At 29.6% G+C, this 10001-nt stretch overlaps 1 protein-coding gene across 1 annotated transcript in view; it reads right to left on the bottom strand.

The window, feature by feature from the left end:
- Positions 1-10001, bottom strand: part of clu (clustered mitochondria protein homolog) — a 20977-nt gene that overhangs the window by 10179 nt on the left and 797 nt on the right. The gene's annotated exons all lie outside the window — the stretch shown is intronic.

Consider the following 10001-nt stretch of genomic DNA (forward strand, 5'->3'; position numbering starts at 1 on the left):
GACGCTTTATTATACAATAATAATGAAAACTATTCTGTTTCGGCAATGTCAAATGACGAACGCATACGCGCACGCACATGGAAAATTCAGTGTTAACTTAGTTCAATTACTTTGTAATTGATCGTGCATTAAGCCATTCGTAAATCTTTATTAATATCAATAGGCTTTCTACAGTATTATCAGTTCTATATTGTACAAATGTATAATTTGCCAAGTGAAATTAGAAAGTTACACATTGTAAAATAATTCAAACGGATAATGATAAGAATATTGTGACATCTTGCAATATATGAATTTTATTCTTTTAAATATAACATTACATCACAACAATGTAAGTAATGTAAGTTCTTACGAAGCTTATATAAATAATGTGTATTTGCATGCGTATATATTTATATGCGCACGTACATGCACGTATGTGTATTTTAAAATACTTTCAACAAATTACGAACTATTTGAAACAAGCAGTTTAGCTTATTTCAATATGATATCATTAAACTCATTCAGAAAACTGGCTGAATTAGCATCCTAATGAATTAATTCAATAAATCTGTAATATGAATAAACCAAAGGAGATGTTATGTAGTAAAAAGAAAATGTAAGATGCAACATAAAGCATTAGCATAGAGGCTCTAGAATCGATGATGAATGCGCAAACTATATAGGAACTGGCGAGAGGGGTGGGGGCGGGGGAGGTGGTGAAACGGATGCAGTGAGCATTTAGACGAAGCTGCACATGCAGAGACACAAACGGCATTTGCCCTGACGAAGCTTATAAATAAACTGCAATGTAAATAGTACATACTCTCAAATGCCGCACTATTTCCATCAATCAAGATACACACATACACAAGTTATACGTGTATTCGAGATACTAAATCTTCAATAATTTTACATTATACGGTTACGTATTCTCGTCGATTCTAAACCCAACTATATTGGCGTAGAAATTAACTTGTTAAATGTTAACACTTATTAAATGTTAATTTATCGAATCGTTTATGGTGCATCATAATAATTCGATATTTTATTTTCTGATAATTTAAGATTTTTTGTAATACCTATTCATAGGGGGAAAAAAATAATTTCATTGTCAATTTCAAGGGCATTATGATGATTAATAAAAAAATGAAATAATGAAATTATTTAATTAACATTTATTTTAATGATTATATTTAAGAATAAAATTTAAATAAACCGTTTGTTTGATTAATGTAATTAATAATACGACAATTGTACACCCTAACACTTATTAAGTTCATCGTTAATATTTAATTTATTCACATTTAAGTATTATTTAGCCGAAATATTATTATTCGATACATCTTTCTACTTTCCATTATCTTTTATTAGCAAATAAAAAATAAAAAAAATAAAAAAAAAAAAAAAAACAAAAGAACAACGAAAAAAATAATAACTTTTTCTAACGGTGTCGAGCATTTTATTTTATACGGAAAGAGATATTTTATTTATGACTATATTCGTTCAAATCAGTTAACTAAGATTAATAATTAATATTGTATTTATTGTTTTGAAACAAGCTTAATGACATAACTCAGCAACAAGTTATAATGCATAGTTAGAAACACGCTAATAATATTTTAAGTCTGAAGTACTTTTATCAAATAATCACACGATTCTCATTGAATTCTCATTGATTCATATTCAAATACTTAAATAGTAAATCATTCGGTAATATTAAATTATTACTTACTAAATTGAAAATATAGTAATTTTATTTATGTTTTTCAAAATGATTTATAAATTCATCAAAATTTATGTAATATTATTATTGTATACCTTGATTGAACCTTTTAAAATTTTTATCTTACCGTATTATTATTTAGCGTCAATGTTATTATTTTGTACAATACAAAAACAAAACAAAAAAAAATTCATATAAAATTTTGTATAATAAAAATGAATGATTATTGCTTTATAAAAAAAATGTTCCATTTACTTGTCATCAAGAGTTTAATAAACAACTACAATAATTTTCCATACATGCGTTAAATTTAAATATTTAAATAACAAAAGCATTGCAATTTAAGCGTAAGAGTTAATTATATTTTTGTTAATTATTGTTTTTGAATAATTTTGTAACGAAGATATAAAGTTACTAAATATTAATTTGATAATAATATATGCTTGAACTACTTATTTACATAGTTATTTATGTTGATAAAAATAAAATTTGAAAGAATATTTGAAGTACTCGTAAAAGCACGCATATTATTGTAAAAGCAGGAGCTCTCGAAAAAATCTAAATAAAATGGATATGTAAAAGAAATAATAAGAATCAAGTATACATGGATAAATCTTATAAAGAATACTAATCGGTTCGAGTCCTCGATAATCATCGACCGAGACATCATTCAAAGGCATAATAAAAGTTGTCTCGCTCTTCACTTCTCTTCTTCTCTATCGTGCTTCTCTATATTCTCATGCACATATTTCTCGATGCAAATGAATATAATACAACGTGAGCAAACACCGTATAAAAAGTTCTTGCAACTTAGAGAATTGATAACCTCTTTAATCTTTTTCTCTTTCTGTCTTTTGCCACACTTCGGCCTCGTAATTTTTGTCCTTAAGTTCATTTCTTTGATATATTGTCAGTTTGTTCCGTAATTTTCAAATTTTTATCATATTTTTTCCACTGTTTTATCTAAATTTAATAATTATTTGTATTTTATTGTATGATAGTCGAAGCATAGTTTATTAATTCAATATACTTCATATGCGATTGCCAAAAATTTTCAAATATATAAATCAGTTTTTTTTTTTTTAATAAAAGTCTTAATAATTATAATAATACTTAATAATAATAATTGTTATTATTACACTTGCCATCAATTTTTCGATTTATAACAAAATAATATTTACTACACACATTGAAACGTGTACTTATCTTGAAATCTATCATTATTTTATCAATACTTTGGAAATGTTTTTAAGTATTAATAATTTAGCAAAAAATATGTAGAAACGTATAAAAAACCACTTTTTTTTTAACATAGATTTCGTTTTCATGAATACTTACTTTCATATTCTAGATATCTTCGAACCTACATATAATTAATTTATTTTATTTTGTATTTATTGAGTAGGAAAATTTATTAAAATAATTATGTACAGTTTTTTTCTTCTTAATAAAAATTATTCCTAACAAATAATAGACTATAAAAAATGTCTATATCAAAGGTAATTCTAAAGCTTTTAATACAATATTCGAAGTACTTAACTATCGTTAAAATATTTTCGAATATAATATACATGTTTTTGTACATGATATATAATTCCAAGCAAGTAAAATATGTTAAATTTACTAGCTTTTAATGTTGTCGATCGGTTATCGAGTCGCTTTATATAAAAAGATTTGCGGTATTTATAATGGATGGTATTAATATGTGATGCAAGTCTTACGATATTATATAATTGATCTTTGTAACTCTTATATTCTTATAAAAATCTGTCATCGATACATCAAAACTAAAGTATAATAAATATCATTTGTTATTGTATGAAGGACCTTGATAAACAATGTCTAAATTTAAATGCCCGTCTTTTTTTTTCGTCAATTTTTGCACATTCATTTTTAATGAGATAATATTTTTATTTTAACGAAATTGCAGCTTACAAATAAAATACTGCATAATCGATCTGCGGAGTTCAACACGAAGAATGAAATACAATGATAGCAGTGCTTGCCGTTAAAAGATAAATTAAGTGTCTTAGTTAAATCTTAAAACACGCACAAAAGTCATTAACCGCATGAGTACGCGGCCAAAGAGCGCAGTAAACAAATCGATCGATCAATCAATCGTTTCTTCTCCGCTAATCGAAAAACTAAAGTAGAAAGTAATTCCTCGTTATCCATGCGCACGGCGCTCAAAGAGGAAACGACACAGACGAGAGATTTTTTAGCGTTCCGCGGTAAACAAAAAAATGCTAACTGTAAGAGAGAGAGAGAGAGAGATAGCAAAAGGGATGGGTTTGCAAGTAAGAAGCACGTGTAACGTCTCACAACACGCAGGCGCAAAACTCCGTGTGAAATGGAAAGAGCGAGTGCGATCGCGAGTAAGTATGAACGAGCGATAGAGAGAGAGAGAGAGAGAGAGAGAGAGAGAGAGAGAGATAACTGCTATTAAGGGGTGGGAGAAAGTGTGAGAGAAATTGCAAGAAAACGACCCGAGTAAAGCGACAGAGCAAGAGCGAAAACGGGAGTAAAGGGGGTGATTGAGTGAGCTTGTGATGCGTGCGAGAGGGGCGCGGGGAGGGGGGAGGGGAGGGGTGTGTGGAGTGGGGTGGGAGGGGGGAAGAGGCAAATACGCGAGTGTCTTGCATCTCCGTTGGAAGAAAACCGTAAATTAGATACGGCGGCATGACGAAGACGACCGCGGGAGGTCAAGGCGGTGAGCGACGCCATACTTTAATAGCAGACTCCGTCCTTTTCATCTATTACAACGTTATACAAAATTAGCAAAACATATACTACTGACAACCATAATGTGCCAAGTAATTAGAAAGATTAAAATGATATTATTTATGAGATGTGCGCGATAATTCTGCAGGGCTAAAGTAAATAAGAAAATGCGGGGACAATTGGGGAAATCTTGGTCCTATTTATCGGAGGAATTAAGAAACTGTTGTGGTGTATTAAGCTACGTAAAATAAAACGTTATAAATATTTTTATTTATAACTAATATTACATTTAAATACACTTAATGGGTCTATAAAGAAATATGGAGGAAAAGAATGTGTACTTCGTAATATTTGAACTTGTTCTCATCCTACGATAACAAACGTACAATGAGAGAGAGAGAGAGAGAGAGAGAGAGAGAGAGAGAGGAAAACTGTCGTACCAATTCTTTAGCTGCGACTAGATGCTAATTACGAGAGAAATACTTTCGTTAGTTAATGGTAAAAATTGATACTTTGCCGTAAATTTCAAAAAATATCTTAACGATTTTGACAAAGTTGTTTAATAAATCGACTAGATTCGCGCATTCTTAATGATGAAATTATGAAATGAGACTATTAATTAGCGTATTTTTAATACTTTTGACTTTGGATCTTTAACTTCCGTAAGTAATTGAACTAAGTAATTGTAGAACGAAAATAATTGTAAAACACAATATGATACGCGATTCAATCAATTCACACTTTATCCAAGATTTCAAATCTTATCTCGATCTGCATTGATAATACATTAACAGATATTCAGCCTATAAATTACAAAAAATTAATAGATTGTTTAAGAAAATCTTATGCATTTGCTAAAAGCAGCGAAATTAAAAAAAAATATATATATATATATATATATATATATATATACATTTACATTAATAACACATAAAATTCGATAACACAAATTGAATCCAAAAAAGCAATCGAATATCTAGGAATACCATTTTTCTCTTACTTTTATTAAAAAAATTGAAGGGTATTTCAATTTCCTTTTTTTTAACTAAAGACTATTACGTTAAAATAATGTGATTTACAAACTGTAACCATCAACTCATTCTACAACTTAACATAATTATTAAATAAATTAAATCTCATGGATTAAGATAAAAAATAAATTAGAATTACATTTTAAAATCCCTTTATAATTACAACACAATTTTTATTACAAAATCCAATCATAGATAAATTAGTTAAGAAATTAATCCTATTCTGATATGTTATCATTACAACCTTCTACATAACACATCTTTTCTTAACATTTCTAAGTAAACTTTATTATTATTTTGTTTAATAGCTCGACTACATTTTCAATTTTTTGCATTTTTATAGTAAATAAACTAATAACAAATAACAGATTCGACATTTTTTATTGAAATGTTTATATATTGGAAAATGTATTTATAAATGTTAAATGCATTTGACATAATACGGAAAAAATTTAGATAAAAAGTCTATGAAATGCATTTAAAATTGAGAAATACATTTTCAAAAAGTTAGAGTTTGTCATGGTCTGGTTATATTGGACGTATTTTCAAAAGCGAAAAATAGAATTCTAATGATAATAATTCTATTTTTAATGCTCAATACTTTGTAAAATTCTATTTTGTTCTTAACGCTTTTCAATATATTTTACTTGCCGTAACATCTTTACTTTTTCTCTATCTGTGTTTCTTCTTCACTAGTCAAATCATTCGTAATTTTTCCTTTATTTTTTAAAGTTGCATTAAATAATTCAGTTAATTATGACGCAATTATGGCGTAATTATGGCATTGGATAATAAAATTATAAATTTGATACAATTATAATGTTATTATACGTATTATGGTTAAAAATATTTAACATTATCTCACCGACGTCGTATGCTCCATTCATCCAATTTATATATTAAACGATTAAACGTAAATATAACAATGAATAATAACAGTTTTGTAATAATAAGAGCATTCTTATGTCCCACTGCTCATTTCACGAATGTTGCCACGAGTTTCTCTTCAAACGAACGTGTTATTCGATTTGCTTAACTTATAATAATTATACATTCATATGTATTCTGGTATGCATAATTACTATAAATATATAAATACTGATTCAGTGGCGCATTTTCTAAATGCCCAATTTTAAGGCGTTAAGATCTAAATTCAGGGCGTGGAATATAATAAGGTAATTATTAAATAACCGATGCTCACTAACTAATGACGGAGAAACCAAAAGTTTCGAGAGAAAAGATTTTTCCGCTGAGTCATCACCATCGTTTCACTTAGCACTCTTTAATTGTTTATTTTCTAATATCTTAATTTGTTTGCGATGTATGTGCCTGGGATTTATTACGCCTAAGTCGTGCAATGCTTAACCATGAATATTGTAATAAGACTTTTTCTATTGAGCGTCTTTTGTAAAATAAATTTTTTTATTTTTTCATGATGTAAGTTGTTGTTTGTGCGTAAGTTTATTTTCCAAGTGTATATTCCGATATTATATGCCGATTAATACATACTTGATTTAAAAAATCTAGCAAACCAAAACCGATAAATTGATAATACATTGACAACGCGAGTAGCGATTTTTATCCGAATTTCTTCTTTTTATCTTAATTTTTCTCGAATTGAGATAAAAGAATGTCGAAGGCAGACAAAAAATATAAAACGTTAATAGCGATTAAAAAGAAAAAAGAAAAAAAAAGAAAAAAAAAAAAAAAAAGGTAATACAATTACTTTAAAATATACATTTAATTAATGACTGTCCACATTTTATGCTTTGCAAATGTGAAAATTGTTATACAAAATCTAACTGAGGAATGAGCTTTAATATTCTGTTCTAATGAAAAATTCAATCGATCGCAAATGAATTTTTCTTTTATTTTCTCACTATTTCATTTATTAATCTGTTTTATCAATACATTATTAATACGATGTAATTTTTTTATATATTTATGTTAAAAAATAGTATAAATCTGACATAATAAGCGCACGTATTATAATGTTTAGAAATTAAAAATGGTAACTACATATTATATAAGAGTATCGTCTTATTATTGAAATAGAATGGTTCTTATTATTTTTTTTTTTTTTTTATTTTTTTAATTGAATAAAACGATCCTTTAACTCGTTGATCATACTTAATAAAAATTTCGTCGATTAAAATGTTGGAATATCAAGCACATGTGACCAGCGCGTTACAGTAATATTTATTTAATTATCTATTTAATTAATATTCTCAAAATATTGTACAAATAATAATAATAGCCAGGATCGGTAAAACATACTCTTACTGTAAAAAGATATATTTACTTATAGAAAGATATATTTACTTATAGAAAGATTTGCACAGTTCAGGCTAAATGAATATGCGATTTATTCTTTGAAAAATTATTTTTCTTCGTTTTACAATATTTTCACTTGCAATTTCTAATTTTCTATGATTTTATTTCTGATTGACTGGGCTTTTATTACAAGCTGTAACAATTATCAATGATAAGTTTTAATTAATACGATTATTAGCCATAAAAATTTATAAAACTGTATAATTTCAATTTCCAATTAGGCTTGAAAATTAATTAGAATTTAGTAAAAAATGTCTGTGGACTGTGATAAAAGATTCCCTTTCCAAGTACTCCTATTTTAAATAATAATTAATGGAAGAAAGAAAAAAATGCAAAGCTTGACTACTCCTAAATTATTATTATATTCCTTTTTCAGGAGAAAATAATTATTTATTCTATTAATAAAGTGATCGTGTTAATTGTATTGTACTATCGAAAATACAATTTTTATGCTGTAACGTTAGAAGCTGAATTAAATTTAAGTCACGAATGCATAAAATCGTACAATTTTTTTGGTTTTATCTTTAATGGGCGCATTAAAATCGATGATATTTTTTCAATATTTGTATTAAATTTTGCTTTCAAATTATTTTTACCAATTATAGACGAGGATTAAAGTTAAAATTATTGCACGCCAAATCGGTAGTGCTCGCGATGGGCAAAATACTTAGAAATAATACCATAGTGATTTGGCAGACTTGTCAAATTGTAAATACAGTTCAGTTGAAAAACTAGTTGTTTTGATATTCAGCCAATGAAATTTGTGTAGTATGCAATTGGTATTGCTTGGCCATTGAAACACGTACGGTCGAGGGAGGGGGGGGGTGTGTGTTATTGTTGTTGTTGTTGTTGTTGTTGTTTTCATTTTTGTTTTTTGTTTTTTGTTTTATTATATTGAGTGTTCGATGCGATTGCTTACTCTGTAGCGTTAATGGTGTATAAATTGCACAAAGGCGAATAGTTCGTCCATGTAGGGCAAATATTTTTCATTTTGTGTTTTTAACTATCTTGAAGAAGATAAAATCTTTAGCAATTTTTCATTGTTTTTTTTTTTTTTTTTTTTTTTTTTTTTTTTTTTTTTTTTTTTTTTTTTTTTTTTTTTTTTTTTTTTTTTTTTTTTTTTTTTTTTTTTTTTTTTTTTTTTTTTAAATAATCTATCGATAATTGAGGATTTTGAATGTTTAAATAAAGGTACGTTAGACCGACAATAACCCACGTTATAATAATTGTAATAATTATTATTGTAGCGTTATCTTCGCTGTCGTTACCACGATACAATATTATTGTTGTTGTTGTTGTCGTTGTCGTTGTCGTTGTCGTTGTCGTTGTCGTTGTCGTTGTCGATGTTATTATTTAAGACTCGACTAATGAACCAGAAGATTTTTTAAGTACGCCAGAGGCAATGCTTAATTATTGTTATCTTTCAGTCTTTGACGTTGATGCAATCAGCAATAATTTTGACGTCGCTCGAGCTCGGCTACATCGCTACATTTGTTTTCAACAATAATCCGTCCACCAAATAAACGGACTCGGTCCCTTAGGCAATAATTGGTTACGATGCGGCGACACGGCGATTCGAACGGTGGCGCGGAAATGTTCAGTCGGCACAAGTTCCCCGGCAACGATGGATAATCCATGGAAAGTCACACGAAGTGCCTGTCACGAATAAATATGAGCACCACCGTCGCTACCAACGCGACTACACCACGGCCCTCGAATTCGTCTGCTGCGGATCTCCATTGCCGGGCGGCTTCTGCTAGACCTGGTACTTCCCGGTACACGAGAAGTCACATGACCGCCCCCTCGCCATGTACCGTCCCCACCCCGCCCACGACGCAAATCGACAATCATTGCCGCCGCTGCCGTCACCCCCTTCCACTAGATTCAACCTCGTCGCCGTCCAGCGTGCAAAAACACATAGGTGTTACATAACGAAGGAGGCGTGAGCTGGCCGGTGCGCCGATGCCGTAGACGATACTCGATGCGTCTCTTGCCGGCGACATTTTTAAAATCAAGAAAGACCCGGCTCCCACGTGACGATGGATCCTCTGACTCGGTGTCGGATGTGCAACTGCGTTGTTGGTGGTGTTGGTGGTGTTGATGATGGTGATGGTGATGGTGTTGGTGTTAGTGTTAGTGTTGGTGTTGGTGTTGGCAGTGGTGTGGTATGGTGGTGGTGGTGGTGGTGGTGGTGGTGGCGGCGGCGGCGG

Source organism: Ceratosolen solmsi, unplaced genomic scaffold (genome assembly GCF_000503995.2).
Source record: "Ceratosolen solmsi marchali unplaced genomic scaffold, CerSol_1.0 scaffold1, whole genome shotgun sequence".
Taxonomy (NCBI): domain Eukaryota; kingdom Metazoa; phylum Arthropoda; class Insecta; order Hymenoptera; family Agaonidae; genus Ceratosolen; species Ceratosolen solmsi.